The sequence below is a fragment of the Pipistrellus kuhlii genome, unplaced genomic scaffold (assembly GCF_014108245.1).
Source record: "Pipistrellus kuhlii isolate mPipKuh1 unplaced genomic scaffold, mPipKuh1.p scaffold_m20_p_16, whole genome shotgun sequence".
NCBI classification, from domain to species: domain Eukaryota; kingdom Metazoa; phylum Chordata; class Mammalia; order Chiroptera; family Vespertilionidae; genus Pipistrellus; species Pipistrellus kuhlii.
Genome location: NW_023425471.1, coordinates 4,005,063 through 4,025,355, shown reverse-complemented (window position 1 = coordinate 4,025,355; position 20,293 = coordinate 4,005,063). Strand labels below are relative to the sequence as shown.

The 20,293-nt window shown below is 39.8% G+C and overlaps 1 protein-coding gene across 3 annotated transcripts in view; it reads right to left on the bottom strand.

Annotated features, from left to right (window-relative positions):
- Positions 1–20,293, bottom strand: part of REPS2 (RALBP1 associated Eps domain containing 2) — a 173,334-nt gene that overhangs the window by 152,069 nt on the left and 972 nt on the right. The gene's annotated exons all lie outside the window — the stretch shown is intronic.

The window sequence follows — 20,293 nt, the reverse complement described above, 5'->3', positions numbered from 1 at the left end:
AGTTGTGGGCGACCAGGCCTGCAGAAGAGGGCAGTGGGGGGAGGGGGGGGCCCAGGCCGACAGGAGAGGGCAGTTAGGTGTGACCAGGCCTGCAGGGGAGGGAGGTTAGGGGAAAACCAGGCCAGCAGGGGAGAACAGTTGGAGCCAATCTGGCCAGCGGGGGAGCAGTTAGGTGTTGATCAGGCTGACAGGGGAGTGGTCAGGGGGTGATCAGGCTGGCAGGCAGGCGAGCAGTCCCGGATTGTGAAAGGGATGTCCGACTGCCTATGGGATCAGGCCTAAATGGCCAGTCGGACATCCTCGAGGGGTCCCAGATTGGAGAGGGTGAAGGCTGGGCTGAGGGACACTCCCAACTCCCCAGTGCACGAATTTCATGCACTAGGCCTCTAGTACAATAGTAATAAAGTAAGAATAAACTGTGTTGCCCTGACTGCTTTGGCTCAGTGGAAAGAGCGTCGGCCTGCGAACTGAAGGGTCCCAAGTTTGATTCTGGTTAAGGGCATGTACCTTGGCTGCGGGTACATCCCCAGTAGGGGGTGTGCAGGAGGCAGCTCATCGATGTTTCTCTCTCGTTGAGTTTCTAACTCTCTGTCCCTCTCCCTCTCTGTAAAAAAAATCAATAAAATATATTTTAAAAAAAAGAAAACTTTGTTTCACATACTCACAATTGTAAGACTACTTTGCCTCACCCTGTATGAATACTTATTATGGCATTAAGTATCAAGAACTAGCAGAAGCTCTAATAACTGCCAAAATTTTGAAATAGTGATTAGCATAAAGGACATTTCAAAATATCTGCAACAGCTGTGATGTAGTATGAAACTGATTTATTGATGACAAAGTCACAGGTGGGGGCTCATAGTGCTGTGATTAGTTGCCTGCATTCATTATTTGATGAAAATGCTAAATATTGTTAGTCAAAATAAAGTACTTTTTTTTTTCCATCCAAGGTTAGAGTCACCTTGGTTTCTATCCACAGATCCCATGGAGATCTGAGAAACCAGGTAAAGAATCATGTTTAAAAATGAGTAATAACCTACGATGTGAACCCTTCCCAGAGGAATGCAAGTTTTCAGGTATCTGCAGACACCATGTAGAATATTTTCTTTATAAATGACATAGATACAAAGGGTTGCGATTTTTGGGTTTTGTTTTGAACGCCAATGCCTTGTACCTAGCACATAAGAAAGTTAATATAAACAAATAAATAGCATCTATACCTAGGATAAAAGAAATAACCCACGTTCCCTTTTATTCTGGACATGCTTTTGACATGAATCCTGTTGTTAGACTTGGCTGACTCCCTGGAATTTTATCTGGACTAGCCCTTTACCATGGGAGAGAAAGCAAAATTTATATTATCCACAGAATTTACCCTCTGCCTACCTCCTACACTTCTTGTGATTGTTCTCAGATTTCTTAATCAATATTGAAGCAAGTAAAATCTCCTGTGGCTATGAATTTGGCACCCTTAATGGTATCCATGGAAACGGCCTAATTGAAAACATTCAATTCCCATTGGATCTTCTTATCCCATGAAGCGTTTAAGAGAATTCATTTAAATCCTCCCACATATTTGACACCTTATAATGAATCTTGCGGTGCTAGGGAATATATATATGGTATGGGGAAGGGGCAACCAATAATATGAGCATTCAAAATAATTCTAAGGAACTGCTTATGGGCATTCAAAACCCTGACTAGGATGTGTTTGCAAGGCTTGGTAAATTTAGCTTTTTGTCTGTAATATAAATGACACTATCAAGTTAGGCAAAGCTTATCAGAAATTTCCTTTTACTGCATTAAAAACTTACTATTTATTAACTTATGCCATAAAAGATAAGGTGTTAGAAACTGGGAGACACCTGGTTTCTCGCCTTTCCTTTATACATGTTATTAAATGGCTCACAATTTCTAGTTAGAATCAACATTGCTTCTCCCATTTTAAAGATCCAGTGCTACAAATAATAAATACAGGATCATAAAAAGACCCAGCTCTTTTATTTTTCTCTTGTCCAAGGCACATCTGTTTTGTGTTATCAATAGGTACTAGGGTAAAAGAGTAGAGAATTAGATTCTGCCAGTAAGAAAAGCCATTTTATCTTTTTATACTTCTTCTTCCTTATGTGTGAAATGGGAGTGAGGATGTCATGCCCCTCTTCTACCAAAAATTTAGGATTACTGCAATTGAATCCAAGCCTTTCCCTCACCCATTCCACATCCCAGCAATGCTCCTCCTCCTAGTACTCAAGTTCACGCAGCAGGAGTGGCTTAAAAAAAAAAAAAAAAAGAAAAGAAAAGAAACACAAGGGCACAGAGAGAGCATGGATACCAGCCAAGGCTGACAGAGTTTTAATAACCTGGGATTAGGAAAGCTGTGCAAATATATTTATTATCAAGATGTTTCAATTTGTTATTATTATCAGCTTATTTTTATGGAGCAAAAGGTCTTCTGTGTTCTTGCCAGATGGCCAGGAGAACGTTAGGAAACCATTTCTGAAGGATGGTCCTCAGTAATCCAAGTAAGCCAAAAAAATGAACTTCCTGCTATTTGAACAACCCATCATCCACACAAAAGAGCAGAGGAAATGAAGTGTTGCTTCTTCAATTTCTACCCTCACGGGGTTATAAATAAGACAAAATAAAACGATAAATATCACAATCCCAATGCCAAATACATTCGCCAATAATAATTGAAATTAAAATAGAGGTTTTCAAACGTTTCATCACCACCCTGTAAGAAGTACAACTACCAGGGACCACCATGATGTGAGAAGCCTGAGCTGTGTGGAGAAGCCTCAGAAGATGAGACACCACATGGAGAGATTAGCCATGGACACTGAGGAGCTATTCCTATGAGTGAAGAAGCCACCTTGGAAGTGGAACTTCCAGGCCCAGATGTTCAACCAACACCATCTAGAGCAGAGATGAAGTGCCCAGCTGAGGCCTTCTGAAATCCCTGACCTACACAAATATGAGAATTGTTCCTATAAGCCACTCAGTTCTGGGTGGGTTTTTGCAGACAGCAATGGAGAATCAAAACAGTCGTCATCTCTTGCATGAGCTTTGGTACCATCAGAGAAGCAACAGTGAGGTGGCCTAACCATTCTTCAGACAAGAGTGAAAAATGAACAAGTGTCCTTCTAGCTGGCTCAGACCTCAGAGTCACTTATCCTTAACCCTCAGGTAGAACTCAGTTACTACAAAAAATAGATCTCCTAACTTCTAGCCAACTCATCCCAATAAGAATCATTAAACCCCTAGAGGCACTAATGGGGAAAGGTTACTTCATTCAAATTAAGATCTCCCAAATGCAGAATATAGGACCCTAAAGTAATTGCTGACTCGTAAGATAAATGACCTCTTGCCTCTAGGAATCTTCACCAACTATGTGATTCCCCTGAGAAATCCTATAAATTGCTTGGCATGTACAATGGGTATACATTCTATCAATATACTAATCTCTCAAGAGCAAGATGCAGGTTACTCCTAGAGTGTATCTTCCAGCGATATCCCACCTGAACCAAGGCATCTGCTAAGCATCTCTAGGCCTTGTCAAACTTATTAAGGAAATGAAACAGACACCCAACACCACACAGCAAAGGATTAGGTGGATCATCCAGGCAATTTTATTATTTGAGCATTTTTAAACTTATAGTTGTTTCTTCAGCTCCAGCAAACAGGGACATGTGGCTGTGCTATCTGTATTCTACGGTGCTATTCAAATTAGTTCTAATAAATATTCCTGCTATAGGTATAAGAATGATTGGGAGTGGGTGAGCCCTTGAAGAACACTGGGAAATGTTACTAAGAATAAGGAGCCCTTCCTACTCTGCAGTCTTTTACCGTTTTGTCCTGAAATATTCTTTCGAGGGAAGTTACTTCTGTTACTTTATGATTACTGCAATTGTTCTTTATGGACCAGGAAATAGGGACACACAGAGACTGCAGTGAGTAGAATTTATGTCAATTTACATGTATCGATACCCATTCAAGCCATATACAAAAGTGTAGATGATCTATACAATTGGTTAGATACCCAAGATAGAAAATATTACAGGGAACTTAAACTCTGGTCTGCTACACTAGAACAGTGGTCGGCAAACTCATTAGTCAACAGGGGGGCAAACTGTGGCTCACCAGCTGCATGTGGCTCACGAGCCTCAGTTTGCCGACCACTGCACTAGAAGAATAATTTCACTTTTCCTTGCCCTTCTCCCCTCCTAAATACACCAACTTTCAGAATAAAACTCCTTCCTTTACCAGGATTTAGAGTTACTATATAGGAATTCATGCCAAAATACAGCAATTGTCCTGTAGTGTATGGCAAATGATAATTTTATCATAGTCCAAATATGGGAGAAAAAGTTGAGTGACCTTATCCCAGATAACAGGAAGCTGGTGTTTATTCTGCAATATTGTGATTGCATATAAAATGAGGTTACCAGAAGCTAGGGAAGAGGGAATGGAGAATTATTATTTAGTGGGTACAGAGTTTCTGTTTGGGATGATTAAAAAATCCTGGAAATTCATAGTGGTGATGGTTGCATAACACTGTAAATGTACTTAGTGCCACTGATTTGTAGATACAAAAATAATAAATTTTATGTATATTCTACAACAATAAAAAAAATTAGGGAAAAATGACTTCATGAGGAACTAAAACAGTCATAAATGACTAACTCATGCATTAACATTTCAGTGGTAGAAAATGACTCAAGAAAGAAAAATTAAAAGTTTATATTTTATGTTATATATATATGTTCATCTGAACAGTTTTGAAAACCTTTTTAATAACTTTTCCATCTAAAAACATGAAGCTTAATGGTATTTATCACTGACATTTCATCTCTAAAAACACTTTAGACTTAGATAATTCTTTAACCAAATGATCAAAATGTAAATCACCTATAAGGGGCAATGAGACATCATGTGCTTCCTGATACATTCATTTCCTAAGGACATATCACTTATGCAGTATCCAGACAAAAATGCAAAATCTTAATATAAACATGAAAGCCATCAGCCAACCCAAATTTGGTGCATTCTATCATACAGTGTCATGAAATGTCATTGTTCGAAATGTCAATGTCACGAAAGACAGCAAAAGGCTTACAGGAAATAGTTCCAAAAGGGAACTAGAGGTCCATGACAAATAAATTAAATATGTGATCCTGGGTTGGGGACAAATGATGGAATTGAAATACAGATTGAAGACTACTGTATTAATATTAAATTTCCTGAATCTGAACAATGACATGTGCTTGTGTACACTTTTCAAGTTTAATATGTCAATGGAAAACTACTGAAAACAGTATATTGACTAGATACTATAACTAGTCACTAGATAACAGTATATTAACTAGATACTATACAGAAAAAAGAATTGTTCATAAATGCTATAATCTAGTTAGTGAAAGTGTTTATCATGTAGGTATGAGTTAGCAATTCTGAAACTACTTTATGTGTATACTAAAATTAAACAAATAAATATGTAAGTTTTAACTATCATCTATATACATAAAAGCTTAGCAACCAAATGACAGAATGATTGGAACAACTGGAACAAACCATCACTATGACACATACATGACAGAAAACCACCTACAGAACCAGAAATACCCACACTAAGGAAAAAAGCTTCTACTGTATTATGCCCCTGAAAGTTAGGGCACACAGCTGCTAGTGTTACGCTAAACAATATGATTACACTAAACAATATCAATTAACTTTAGTGTAATTGATCTTTGCTTCTTGTAGGGTACAGCTCTATTTTACTTAATCAAATATTTGTCACAAATACTCCAGGAAGTGATATGAAATAAAATGAATGCGGATCCACCAATAAAAGTCAATGGGCAAAAATCTGAGGAGAAATAGGTTATTTTCATAATCCTCAGAACATTTCCCCCAAGATACTTTAACTACAAAAGGAAAGATATTCTGATCAATACTCTTCAAAAGTGTCATGAAAGACAAGACTAAGAAACTGGTACAGACTAGGTGAATCTAAGGAGAAATAACTAAACCCAAAATGAAATCCCAGATAGTATTCTGGAACAAAAACAGATCACCAGTTGAAAAAACTAATGAAATTTGAATAAGGTCTATACTTTAGTTAATAATATTGTACCAGTGCTAATTTCCTGTTCTTGATCATTGTGCTATGTTAAGTAAGATGTTAACATTAAGGAATAGGGTGAGTAATATAAGAGAATTCTCTGTACTATTTTTTCAACTCTTCTAAAAGTCATTTTCTGGCCGAGCCAGCTTGGCTCAGTGGTTGAGCATGGACTTATGAACCAGGAAGTCAAGATTTGATTGCCAGTCAGGGCACATGCCTGGGTTGTGAGATTGATCCCCAGTGGGGGTCATACAGGAGGCAGCTGATGAATGATTCTCTCTCATCATTGATGTTTCTGTCTCTCCCTCTCCCTCTCTGAAATCAGTAAAAATATAAAAAATAAATTTGTTTTCTGTAAGCTCGTTTCTTGACTGATTGAACATTCTTACTAGTTTGCACATACATGGTAACCTCTACTCCCACTCAAGACTCCAGTAGAACAAAAATGCAGGGATTTTTAAAAGCTTAAACCTACAAGAAAAAGAAATTTCTCAAGAAAGAACAAAATTATGGTGGTAAGAAAACAGAAGGAGCCCTGGCAGAGTAGCTCAGTCGGTTAGAGCACTGTCACTATAGGCCAAGGTTGTGGGTCTGATTCCCAGTCAGGGCACATACAAGAAGCAAACAATGAACTCTCCAATAAAAAATTAATAAAAAAAAGAAAACAGATGAACATATAGTGACTGCAGGAAATGGAAACCAAGAAGTCAATTAATACAACAGACTCTGGCAAAGGACCCAGTGAGGTGTAAACACAGCTAGAAGCAGGAGAATAAAAGCATTTCAAACCTAAGACACCATTATTTTAGGTAGCACTAACAAAGCATTCCTAAGTAAGATATGACAAAATACTTTACCACATAGCATTTATCTTAGACTTATTAAAGCGGCCATTTTAGACCTAGATATTTCACTTATCATTCATATATACATAAAGAGTAAAATAAGTAGTAGTGCAATGTATATCAGACTTTCAGGTCTAAAATGCCCAGCCATACATGGTATTTTCTCATGACACTTTTCTAAAATTCTTACAACCAGAGTGAATTTTATTTCAGCACCAGGATGCTACTATTTATATGTAAGACAAATTGCTAGAAGAAAAATAAGAGCATGACAAAACGTTTAAGTTACTGTTCTAAGAAATTGCCCAAAGGATTTTTCAAAGGAAAAATTAATATTAGGGTCAAGATTCCGTCCTTTGGCTACATGTGAGGCCAACGCTAAAACCAGCGGGGGAGCTGACTTTCAACAAGTTAATATTTGATAACAGCTCAGAGCTCCTCTATTCCACCTAACCACTTATTACTTCTTGGTTTAAAGTTCAAAGCACTTAGGCAGAAACATTTGTTCAAGAATTAGAGAATTAGCCCTGCCAGCATGGCTCAGTGGTTGAGCATCGAGCTATGAACTAGAAGGTCACAGTTCAATTCCCAGTCAAGGCACATGCCCAGGTTGCTGGCTTGATCCCTGGTGTGGGATGTGCAGGGCACAGCCAATCAATGATTCTCTCTCATCATTGATAGATCTATCTCTCCCTCCCTTTCTCTCTGAAATCAATAAAAAAAAATGTTTTAAAGAATTAAGAGAATTATACCTGTCCCCCCACCCAATCTTGTATTGCACACCCTGTAGCACCACCAGGAAGAGCCACTTACTTATCATCATAAGAGGTGGCTCCAATCATATTTACTAGACCTTCAAAGGAAGGTTATAATTCTCAATTATATAGAGTACCACTACCTGCCTATTCCAGATAAAATTAGATTTTGAAAACTGATGGGGGAGGGGACAGATCCAGAGACATCAAAACATACAACAGACTGACATATTTTAGAGGGAAGGAGCAAGTGGGAAGAGATTAACCAAAGAACTTATATGCATATATGCATAGCCCATGGACAAACAATAGTTCAGAGGAGGTGGGAGGGGGTAGAGAGGTTCAATGGAGGATAAAATGGGGACATCTGTAATACTGTCAACAATAAATATTGTTTAAAATTTTTTAATTACATTTTGAGAAAAAAATCAATACTCATTTTGATTTCTCAACTTTAAACAATGGAATGCTGACAAAGCACCCTCCTATACATTCACCCAACCACCTGTCACCAACATCAGCCTCTAACACAAAGGGCTATTTTTATGTAGTACCCTACAGAGATAGATAATATCCCATTGCCATGGCAACAAGTTTTCCAGAACATATATTAGCCCATGAAGAATGCAGAAGATAACAAAGCTGTATCTTTGCATTTGTCTTTACTTTACAGTATACGAGGATAATTCTTAAAAAATGTAAGGCCTCAGTTAGTTCAATAGGCCTTAGAGCACATGTGTCAAACACAAGGCCCACGGGCCAAATCCGTCCCGCCAGGCCTTGCAATGTGGCCCGCACCGCGCTGTCATCACTGCACTCCGCTGCGTTTCCATCACAATGACAGTTTATGACTGTTCAGTAAACCATTCGGCCCGCGATTTAGGCTGGATTTTAGATTTTGGCCCCTTCTCTGATTGAGTTCGACACCCCTACCTTAGAGAGTCTGAGCAATGTACATACAAAGAAATCCTACATGGATACACATATACATACAGGAATGCTATCCTTCAGGAAAAGAAAAAAGCCAAACTAATGCAAAGCCATACCCCTATATGTTAACCACCAGTTGCTATGACATGCACTGACCACCAGGGGGCAGATGCTTTCAGGGGATTGTTGGGAGCGGGCCTAAGCCAATAGTCCAGACAGCCTTAGCACTGCCATGGAGGCAAGAGTGGCTTCCGCCATCGCCATTGTGCTTGCCAGCCGTGATCTTCACTTCTGGCCAAGGGGTGCTCCCCCTGTGTGAGCACACTGACCACCAGGGGACAGCTCCTGGATTAAGCATCTGCCCCCTGGTGATCAGTGCATGTCATAGCAACTGGTGGTTAGCCTTTTATTATATAGGATATGCTTTCTACTCCCCTGAACTAATTCATCTCTGATCCTAATGCGACCTTTCTACCGTGTGCAGCTTACTCCTGGCAGAATCTCCAATGCTCTGAACAAAAACAAGCATTGCAACTCATTGCCCCACTCTGATCAAAAAGCACAGACACTCAATATCCAAATGCAGACAGACAACCCCACAGTCCTCAAGGTTTCCCTAGATAAGTGCAAAAAGCAGCTCAGATGGGCCAGTTGCTCCTGTCCAGCCCTCTCCAGTGCCTCCTAGAGGTCCTACACCCAGACCTTGCTTGGCAAAAATGGACTTCCCTCTCCCCCCACACAAGCCATGCCCCATTTTCTGTAGGATTCAACGCAGTGGTTCCCAGTCCAGGTTGTAGCCTGTGCTGGCTTTCCCTCTATGTGTTCCCGAGGCACTCCCAACCCTTCTTTAACCCCTCTGCCCATGAGGCTGGCCTCTATAAGCTTCAACGCCCAGTCTCCCCTGCCCCTGACTTCCACTTGGGTGAAGACAGTGAGAGGCACTTCATCACATCAGATGGCAGGAGAGTGGGTTATCTGTCCCCCACCATTCCCTCCCTGGACACAGCTCTGGCAATGGCTGCTTTCTTCTATACTACTGTGTCTATTTGGGAGCCACCAATATCCCTTACCCTGATCACCTCAGATCTACAGAAGGCACTGGCTTCCTGCTTTTGCTAGTTTCCATGTCTCAATGCCCCTGCTTTTAGTAAAACGAGCTGAGCTTGCTATTTCCTGCAGGGCCCTGAATTTATTTTATATATATATATATACTTTTATTGTTGATAGCATTACAAATGTGACCCATCCCCCGCTTTGGGGTCCTGAATTTCTGATAGCTTACTTGGCTTCAAAATTTTGTCAACTTTGACCCCATGCTTCCCTTTCATTTTTAGTTTGTCCCTTCAACAAAGACTGAATTTCAACCCAAATAATTATGCAAGGTCTTGCCAGAAGTCAGTTATCTCTGTGACCTTGGTGAAGTTACTGAACTTCTGCGCCTCCACTTTGTTTTCTTCAAATTGCAGACAACAATACCTCTAGTAGTTTGGTTGAGAGAATTAAATAAAATAAACTTGTGCCAAGTTATAGGACCAGGCCAAGTGCATGGCAATCAGTAAATAAATGGTAGCTGCTACTATAAAGGTTTTCATCATATAGCTACAACCAGAGTACATTTTTGCTGCAGGGAACACTTAGCAATGTCTGAAAACATTTTTTTTTTGTTTTAGCATCTAGGGGAGGGACAGACACTGGCATCTAGTGGGTAGAGATTAGGGGTGCTGCTAGACATCCTGACCCAGACCAAAGTGTCCATGGTGCTGAGATAGAGAAACCTTGACCTAGAACAATGAATAAATTAACAGAATCTAAAACTTCCACATGCTAAAGTGCATCTGCTTTACTTCCATTGCCACCTCTCAGTAGGAGGACTATGAAGGTACGCAAAGGAAAGGAGTTGAAACATTTTAAATTTGAAAGAGATCCTAAAGAAAAAGAAAAACTAAAAAAGCAAGCACACCAAACATCTCCAGGGGCAAAAAGCTGTTCACATATAATCATGTTTTTCACAAGGCTGACCCTGAGCTAAGGGAGAAACAAAGAGATTATTATATTAAATGTGTTCTTTTGCAGGCATGGGGCAAACATTGCACATTTAAGAAAGCCTGCTTTAAAAAAGAAACAATTTGTAATTGCTGGCATTTATGGGTATACTTCAATTACTCAGGAAATTAACACAGGTGAATCACTTAATTACCCCCAGGAGGCTGAACAAAGATGTTTTTCTGTAAACCAATAGCAAAGTGTTAGAAATGAATTAAGTCAAAACAAACATTTACTACTAGCCTAATGTCAATAGCCTCTCCTGGTCATGAATTAATTCTAAAGATAGCTAGGTTTCTCTAGTCACTTAAAAATCACTTCTTCCTTCAAGCTATGGTCTAGACTAGGGGTGTCGAACTCAATCAGAGAAGGGGCCAAAATCTAAAATCCAGCCTAAATCGCGGGCCGAATGGTTTACTGAACAGTCATAAACTGTCATTGTGATGGAAACGCAGCGGAGTGCAGTGATGACAGCGCGGTGCGGGCCACATTGCAAGGCCTGGCGGGACGGATTTGGCCCGCGGGCCTTGTGTTTGACACATGTGGTCTAGACAGTGTTGAAAGTAGAAATAATAGTGGTAAATAAAAGAGGCCCAACAGCCAGCTGGCACCTGCTCTGGAGTGAGGCAGAGCTGAGAGGGCCAGATAGAAAGGTCAAGAGCACAGAGAGCTCAAGGCCAGGACTACAGGGTCTGCAGAGACTGCAGTGTAAGATCCTAGAGGAAGCAGAGCATTCATTCACTGTGGGCTTCCTTTCCCATTGTAAGACAGACTAGACAGGGAGGGACCTGGGCTGGCCAGTTCTGCCATTCTGCCATTCTGACTTTGGAAATAATGAACTCTGAAAACTGGAATTTCTAGTCCTGACACCTCAGAGCAGGACTTCTTAACCATTTTTGTGCTGTGGCCCCCTCTGGCAGTCTACATGTACCTCCTCTCAGAATGTTTTTAAATGCATAGAATTAAACATTTAAAATACATTTTTAATTTCTTTATTGATTAAGGTATTACATATGTGTCCTTATCCCACATAGGATTACTAGTATAAACAAAATATATTGAAATGCGTCTATCAAAATATAAAATAAAATAAAATAAAAAAACAAGTTTCTGGCCGAAACCGGTTTGGCTCAGTGGATAGAGCATCAGCCTGTGGAGTGAAGGGTCCCTGGTTCGATTCCAGTCAAGGGCATGTACCTTGGTTGCGGGCACATCCCCAGAAGGGGGTGTGCAAGAGGCAGCTAATCGATGTTTCTCATCGATGTTTCTAATTCCCTATCCCTCTCTCTTCCTCTCTGTAAAAAATCAATAAAATATTTTTTTTAAGTTTCTGGTAGTAACACAATTGTTTCTTTATTAACACAATGAGTAAGATCAGCCAAAGTGTCTAAACTATTGCAAATTGTCATTGAATTATTTGAAACAATTGTAATATGATTTTTCAAATACGTATGCTATTTCTACAAGTGATAAGGTCAAAGGTACTGCTAATCCTTCTGTGGTTTGTTGGGTACACACATAATAGAAAGAAATGCTCGATTTCAGTCAGGGTCAGTATAAAGATGTATTTTTCCCACATCTACATTCACAGCCCCTGACCTGGACCCTGCTTTTGAGTATTCTGTGCTGGAGTGGGCATGGAAGGCATTCACATCTGCTTTTGCACTTTTTTCCTGCCTCCTCCTAGTTGAGAGGAAAAACAAACGGCTAAAATTGGAAATAATAACTTAGAAGATAGATATTTGCCAGTTCTACTTGGCATAAGAAAATTGAATTATGTATGCAAGTGTTTTTAGAAAGATAAAGAAATTGGAAAATGAGTGATGAAGCTGTATATGCATATTCTGGCCGCAAAAAAAAAAAACTAATCAGAATAATTTTCTGCTTCAGAAAACTCTGCAAGGCAAGTGTGGTGGAAAGACGCTAAGGTGCCTCTCACCCCGAATAATTCTCACTTCCTGGTGTCTGTGCTTTTGTAGAATCCTCTCCCCTGCTGAGTGCAGACAGAACCTGTGACTTCCTTCTAACCCAGGGACTATGGCAAAGGTGATAGGATGTCACTCATCTAAGTCAACTGGAGAGAATCTCCTACTGACCTCAGAGGAACAAACAGGCATGTTATGAACTGCCTGTGGAGAGGGCCATGTGACAAGGAACTGCGGCGTGGCCTCTAGGAGCTGAGGGCTTTAGTCCTAAAATCACAAGGAACTGAACTGTACTAACAACCACATGAGCTTGGGAGAGGTCTCCAAGCTCCAGAAAGGAATGCCGTTCAGCCAACACCTTGATTTTGACCTTGTAAAACTCTGAATTGAAGACCCAGTTAAGCCATGTCAGAACTCCTGACCCACAGAAATAATGAGATAAGAAATGCATTGTTTTAAGCTGCAGTTTAAATTAATGGAAATTCATTATAAAGTAATAGGTAACTAATTGAGGAACCAATGTGGGAGAAGAGGGACGACCAACCTAGTTTGCCTAGGATTGTCCTGGTTTGAAAACTGAAATCTCCACATCCTAGGAAACATCTGTCTGGAGCAACCCAGGTTAGTTGGTTGCTGCTATGTCTGAACATTTGTCCCCCCCAAAACTCATATGTTGAAATCCTAATGCTTGACGTGATAGTATAAGAAAATGGGGCCTTTGGGAAATGCTTAGGCAAGGAGGGTGGAGTCCTCATGAATGGGATTAGTGCCCTTATACTAAGAAACCAAAAGGCTCTTTAGCCCTTTCCACTATGTGATGACAGGACAAGAAGGCACCAGCTATGAACCAGAAAGGGTCCTTCCCAGACCCCAAATATGCAGATCTTGGACTTCCAACTCATAACTATGAGCAATAAATATCTGTTATCTATAAGCAACCAATCTGTAGCAATTGTTATAGCAGCCCAAACAGACTAAGACAGTTGCCCACACATAGACATGTAAAAAAAAAGAAAGAAAGAAAGAAAGAACAGAATTATATAATACAAAATACTAAATGCTTGCCTTTAGAAAACAGAAAGTTTCAAAAAATCTGGAAAGGACCCAAACCTTCTTTAAAAACTTACCAGTAATGCCCAGCCAATGTTGCTCAGTGGTTGAACATCAACATATAAACCAGGAGGTCACAGTTCGATTCCCAATCCAGAGCCCACACTACGGATTGTGGGCTCAATCCATAGTGTTGAGTGTGCAGAAGGCAGCCAATCAGTGATTCTCTCTCATCATTGTTTCTATCTCTCTCTCCCTTATTCTCTGAAATCAATAAAAATATTTTTTTAAAAGAAACATCAATGATGAGAGAGAATCATTGATCAGCTGTCTCCTGCATGCTCCACACTGGGAATCAAGCCCACAACCCCAGAATATGCCCTAATTGGGAATCGAATTGTGACCTTCTGGTTCATAGGTTGACACTCAATCACTGAGTCACGCCAGCTGGGCATCTCTCCCTCTCCCTTCCTCTCTGAAATCATTAAAACTGTATTTTTCAAAAAGTTACCAATAACTAGTGAAACAACTCAAAATTTCCTCAAAATCAAATTTCTATACTCTTAAAGTAGGGCAGTCCCTAGCTATATGTGTGAAACTAGGACAATGTTTAAATCCATCTTATATTTCTAGTCTTCACCTTGTTACTTTTTCCAAGTCCCTGTTGGTTTCCCCAATTATTCTAAATCAGTTCTCAAACATTGTTATCTTAAAGTCTGCCAATGGCTTGATTGTGTAGAACCATCAACCAGTCTTACTATTTGACCATAGACCAGACTTACTTTCCTGCCCATATTAAATACCTGAATGTCTCATCTCCTCTAACCAACCCCAGATTTATTCCTTAAATATAAAACCTATAAATCATATGATGTCTGAGATTTTCTTCAGGATAATATAAGGGGAAGGGAACAAAGGTGGGAATGCAGATGGAATGGAATTGATCATGTATTGATGGTTGTTCAGCCTGGGTGACAAGTGCAGAGGAGTTTAATAAACTTTTCCATCTACTTATTTGTTTGAAAATTTCCATTTTTAAAAAGGATGATAAAAAAAGACTATGAAAGCCTAATAAAGACCCTCTAACACTCTCAAGAATATCAGTGTGTAATCTGGTATCTACGGAGGCATTTTTAATATTTGTACATGTTTAGAACAGTCCCCTGGTCATATGACATTCTATATAAGGAAAAATGACACCTACTTCCCTTAGGCATAAAGGTCTCTACAACACCATAATTATGAGTCATTGTAAGAGTGGTTAATGAAGGTTTTTTTTAAAGGAAACATAAGGCCCTGGCCAGGTAGCTCAGTTGGTTAGAGTGTCATTACGATACACCAAGGTTGTGGGTTTGATCTCTAGTCAGGGCATATACAAGAAACAACCAATAAGGAACAACAGATCTCTCTCTCTCTCTCTCTCTCTCTCTCTCTCTCTCTCTCTCTCTCTCTCTCTCTCTCTCATCATAGATTTTCTTTAAAAAAAAAAAAATTAAAAAAATTAAAAAAAAAGGACATAGCCATAGCCAAAACCAGTTTGGCTCATTGGATAGAGCATCGGCCTGCGGACAAAAAGGTCCCTGGTTCGATTCCGGTCAAGGGCATGTACCTTGGTTTCAGGCACATCCCCGGTTGGGGGTGTGCAGGAGGCAGTTGGTCGATGTTTCTCTTTCATCAATGTTTCTAACTTTCTATCTGTCTCCCTTCCTCTCTGTAAAAAAATCAATAAAATATATTTTAAAAAAAAAAGACATAGCCCTAGCCAGTTTGGCTCAGTGGATAGAGCGTTGGCCTGTGGACTGAAGGGTCCCATGTTTGATTCCAATCAAGGGCACATGCCTGGGTTGTGGGCTCAACAAACATACCCTGAGGGGTCCTGCGAGGGACCTCTCCCTCAGTGCACAAATCTCGTGCACCGGGCCTCTAGTAGTTAATAATAGTGTATTGTATAGCTGAAAGTTGCTAAGAGGGTAAATCAAATAAGCTCATCATGAGAAAAAAATTTTAAGTGTGTGGTGATGGATGTTAACTAGACTTTTTATGGTAATCATTTCACAATATTAACAAATATAAAATCATTATGCTGTATACCTGAAATTAACATAATGCTATATATATGTCAATTATACCTCAATGAAAAATAAAAGCATTATTTCAAAACAAAACAAAAATGTTAACTATCATAAAAATAATTGACTGCTTGATATATGCACAGCATCCCCAGAGACTAAGATACCATCCTAAGAGCTAAATATAAAGGAATCTATAGTCTATTAATTCGTTATGCCATACACAAAAGTTGCCAGTTTGAGGTAAACATTTTTTTCTAGAAGCCATATGTCAAATATTTTCTTACTCAAACTGAAAAATAAAAACATTGGCATTGGAATGTAAGCTCCATGAGGACAGGGATTTGTATTTGATTCATTACTATAACAATAGGAGCTAGAACAGTGTCTATCTGATGCACAATAGGAATTCAAATGACTCAGATAGTCTTCAAACCTAATCCTGATTCCCACACACCCTGTGTCTTCTAGTAAAATACTAGCCATTGAATACCAATGAGATACTTCACAACCTGGGAAACCCATCACTCAAACATGTCTAGCTCTTTGCCTTTAAGTGTTAAACAAAAAACATTTGCTTGTTTCTCAGACACTGATATTCTCCTTTTTTAACTTGTGTTTCATTCTACCATTTTTCTAGCTAACACTGAAATCCTGCTTTTAAAATAAAGCAGCACATGAGCATAAATACTCTATAAAGGGTCCAACGGGCCTTTTAAAATAGGCTATTTTGATGCATTAAAATAGTTCAAGGTGGCACATAAGCACATGACAAGATACTCAAAATCATATGTCATTAGGGAATTGCAAACTAAAAGAACAATGAGCCCTGGCCAAGGGGTGGGGGTATGAGGAAGAGATGAAGCACAGAGATGGAGCATACAGGATTTTAGGGCAGTGAAAATACTCTGTATGCTATTATAATGATGGATACGTGTCATTATACATTTGCCCAAACCCATAGATTGCACATCACCAAGAGTGAATCATAATGTAAACTATGAACTCTGGGTGATTATGATGTGCTAATGTAGGTTCATCAATTGTAACAAATGTACCACTCTGGTGGGGCATATTGATTATGGGAATAGCTGTGCAGGTGTGGGGGCAAGGGGTATATGGGAACTCTGTATCTTCCCCTCAGTTTTGCTGTGAACCCAAAACTGCTCTGAATAAATAAAGTCTATTAAAAAATATATATATATAGTAAATATTATATATTTCAACTGAAAAATATTCCTAAAATAATTCACTTTCATAACAAAGTAGCAGGTGTAGTGGTTTGTTTTATTCAAAGGAGAAGACAAAATTAAGTCTTTTTCTATTTTTTATTTTTTAATTTCTTTATTGATTAAGGTGTTACATATGTGTCCTTATTCCCCCATTATTCCCACTAACCCCTCCACTCATGCCCTCACCCTCCACCCACCCCCGTTGTCTGTGTCCATTCGTTAGGCTTATATGCATGCATACAAGTCCTTTGGTTGATATCTCACCCTTACACCCACTCTCCCCTATTTCACTCTGAAGTTTAATGGTCTGATCGATGTTTCTCTGTCTCTGGATCTATCTTTGTTCATCCATTTTATGTTGTTCATTATATTCTATAAATGAGTGAGATCATGTGATATTTCTCTTTCTCTGACTGGCTTATTTCACTTAGCATAATGCTCTCCAGTTCCATCCATGCTGTTGCAATGGTAAGAACTAAAATGAAGTATTTTTATAGAACACTTAATCCAGATAAGATTTTCACTCTTCCTGAAACATTACGGTAATCTTAATTGTATGCTTATTAAGGAGAACATCTGACTGTTACTATAGAAACTATCTGAGCTAGCTAGTGCTTTCATGATTTGAGCAGTTATACCTGTTGGGCCACTTAATCCTGAACTTACATCTAAATATTTTAAAGAATGGCTAATGTTGCCTAGCCAGTGTGGCTAAGTGGTTGAGCACTGACCCATGAACCAGGAGGTCAGGATTCGAGTCCCAGTTTGGGGCTCCATCCCCAGTAGAGGGCATGCAGCAGGCAACTGATCAGTGATTTTTCTCTTGGCATGGATGTTTCTATCCCTCTCTCCCACTTCCTACATTTTATCTGAAATTGATAAAAACATATTGAAAAATGAAAGAAAGAAAGAAAGAAAGAAAGAAAGAAAGAAAGAAAGAAAGAAAGAAAGAAAGAAAGGAAGGAAGGAAGGAAGGAAGGAAGGAAGGAAGGAAGGAAGGAAGGAAGGAAGGAAGGAAGGAAGGAAGAAAGAAAGAAAGAAAGAAAGAAAGAAAGAAAGAAAGAAAGAGGGAGGGAGGAAGGGAGGGAGGGAGGGAGGGAAAGAAAGAGGGAGAAAGAGAAAGAAACTAAGAAAGAAAAACTAATATACCTATAGTGTGGTGCAACTCAAGGTGAATGAAGAATGTGTGTGCACATATACATATACATATTCAGACACATATCACCACACAACACCAAAGTAGTTGGTAAAAACTAAGTGGCTGTTGGCTGCTGGCTGTGTTTTAATCTCTTCCAATTACATTTCCCTGTCTAGGATGCCTCTCCTGTTCATTTTCACCTGTAAAAACAATATTGGAGCCCAGCTGGTTGAGCATTGACCTATGAACCAAGAGGTCATGATTCCATTCCCTTGGTCAGAGCACTTGCGTGGATTTCCAGCTCCATCCACAGTGCAGGCATGCAGGAGGCAGCTGATCGATGATTCTCTCTCATCATTGATCTGCCTCTCTCTCCCTCTCCCTTCCATTCTCTGAAAATCAATAAAAACGTATTTTTTAAAAGGAATACTGGAGTGTTCAGATTGTGTTCGGTTAATAGAAAAGGGTGCATTTTGTTTTGCTGGCTGAAAGGGGGAGCTTAAAACCCTGAGATGTACTACAAGCAATCTGATGGTCCCCTTTTGCCAGTCTTTTTGCAAGCAGATTTCCACAGAGCATCAAGAATAGAATCTCATTCATGCAAAGGCACTGTGCCTTGGGTTCTTAAATTACCTATACCTCACCGGAGCATGGGTTCTAACACCGAGAAAGCCCTCTCCCCAACTCCCAAGGAGCAGTCAACCAACATACTCAGATTTAATATACACCCCTTCTCACACTCCCTGCATCACTAACAACAGCATAAGCCTTCATAGGTGCCCAGCTGTCCCTTGCTGTGCAGTCTGTCACGTATTCCTCTTTGAGTGGAGAAGGAGTGACAGCATTTAATCAATTGATTATGCTTGGGAGTATTCTGAGGGCCTGATGTAATAACCACGTTTGCGGGGGGTGTTGTTGTTGTTGTTTAATATATTTTATTGATTTTTTACAGAGAGGAAGGGAGAGGGATAGAGAGTTAGAAACATCAATGAGAGAGAAACATCGATCAGCTGCCTCCTGCACACCCCCACTGGGGATGTGCCCACAACCAAGGTACATGCCCTTGACCGGAATCGAACCTGGGGCTGACGCTCTATCCACTGAGTGGTTTCAGCACGGTTTGTGTTTGAAGGCACCGACTTTTCCTCTACCTGGTCCAACTCAACTGCTCCACAGCAGTGGCAGAGCTATCTACATATCAAGGAATTTTTCAAATGTATTGGGTGGCCTTGGTTAATAAAATGATACAGGTTCAGGGATACATTTCTACAATACATCATCTGTATATTGTGTTGTGTTTACCAGCCCCAGTCAAGTCTCCTTCCATCACCATTTTCTTTTCTTTTTTTAAGATGTTTTATTGATTTTTGTACAGAGAGGAAGGGAGAGAGATAGAGTTAGAAACATCAATGAGAGAGAGTCATTGATCAGCTGCCTCTTGCACACCCCCTACTGGGGATTTGCCCGCAACCAAGGTACATGCCCTTGACCAGAATTGAACCCGGGGCCCTTTAGTCCCCAAGCCGACGCTCTATCCATTGAGCCAAACCTGTCCCGGCTCAATCACCATTTTCAAGGACTTCTTAAGGGACAATCAGCCACGCTCAATTCTGTGAATACTAATTATATTTTCCAAAATCCTGAATGCTAAAAGGTGAAAGATTACAGCATGGCTAAAGTTCCGCTCACATACAGGTATAATCATGCTCGGGCGGTATTAAAATATATATATATATATATATATATATATATATATATATATATATATATATATATATATATAAACAATGATATTGCAAGTGAGCCATAAAACCCTCGGTGCACCTCTGGAATTAGATTTTAAAGTATCACTCCCCACTCTAAATATTCCATGGATACTAACCTCATGCTGGCTATTGCTTGTAGCAAAAGCTTCATTTCATGTTTTGGACCTGATAGGAAGTCTCTCAGGACCATTTCGTGCCGGGAACATCAAAAGACAATGTGCTTATCAAGTTGTCTCTGTCCAAGCTCCAAGGAGAGCACAAAACAAAAACAGCATCTGCTGTGGATCATCCCCTCCTCATCTCCCAGGTTGGAAGCAGCCAAAAGAGGTAGCTGTGACACATGTCACTTTCCAATTCTATTCCCAAGTCCAGGCGATGATGACATGGGCGATACAGCTGTCCCCCACAGTGGACCT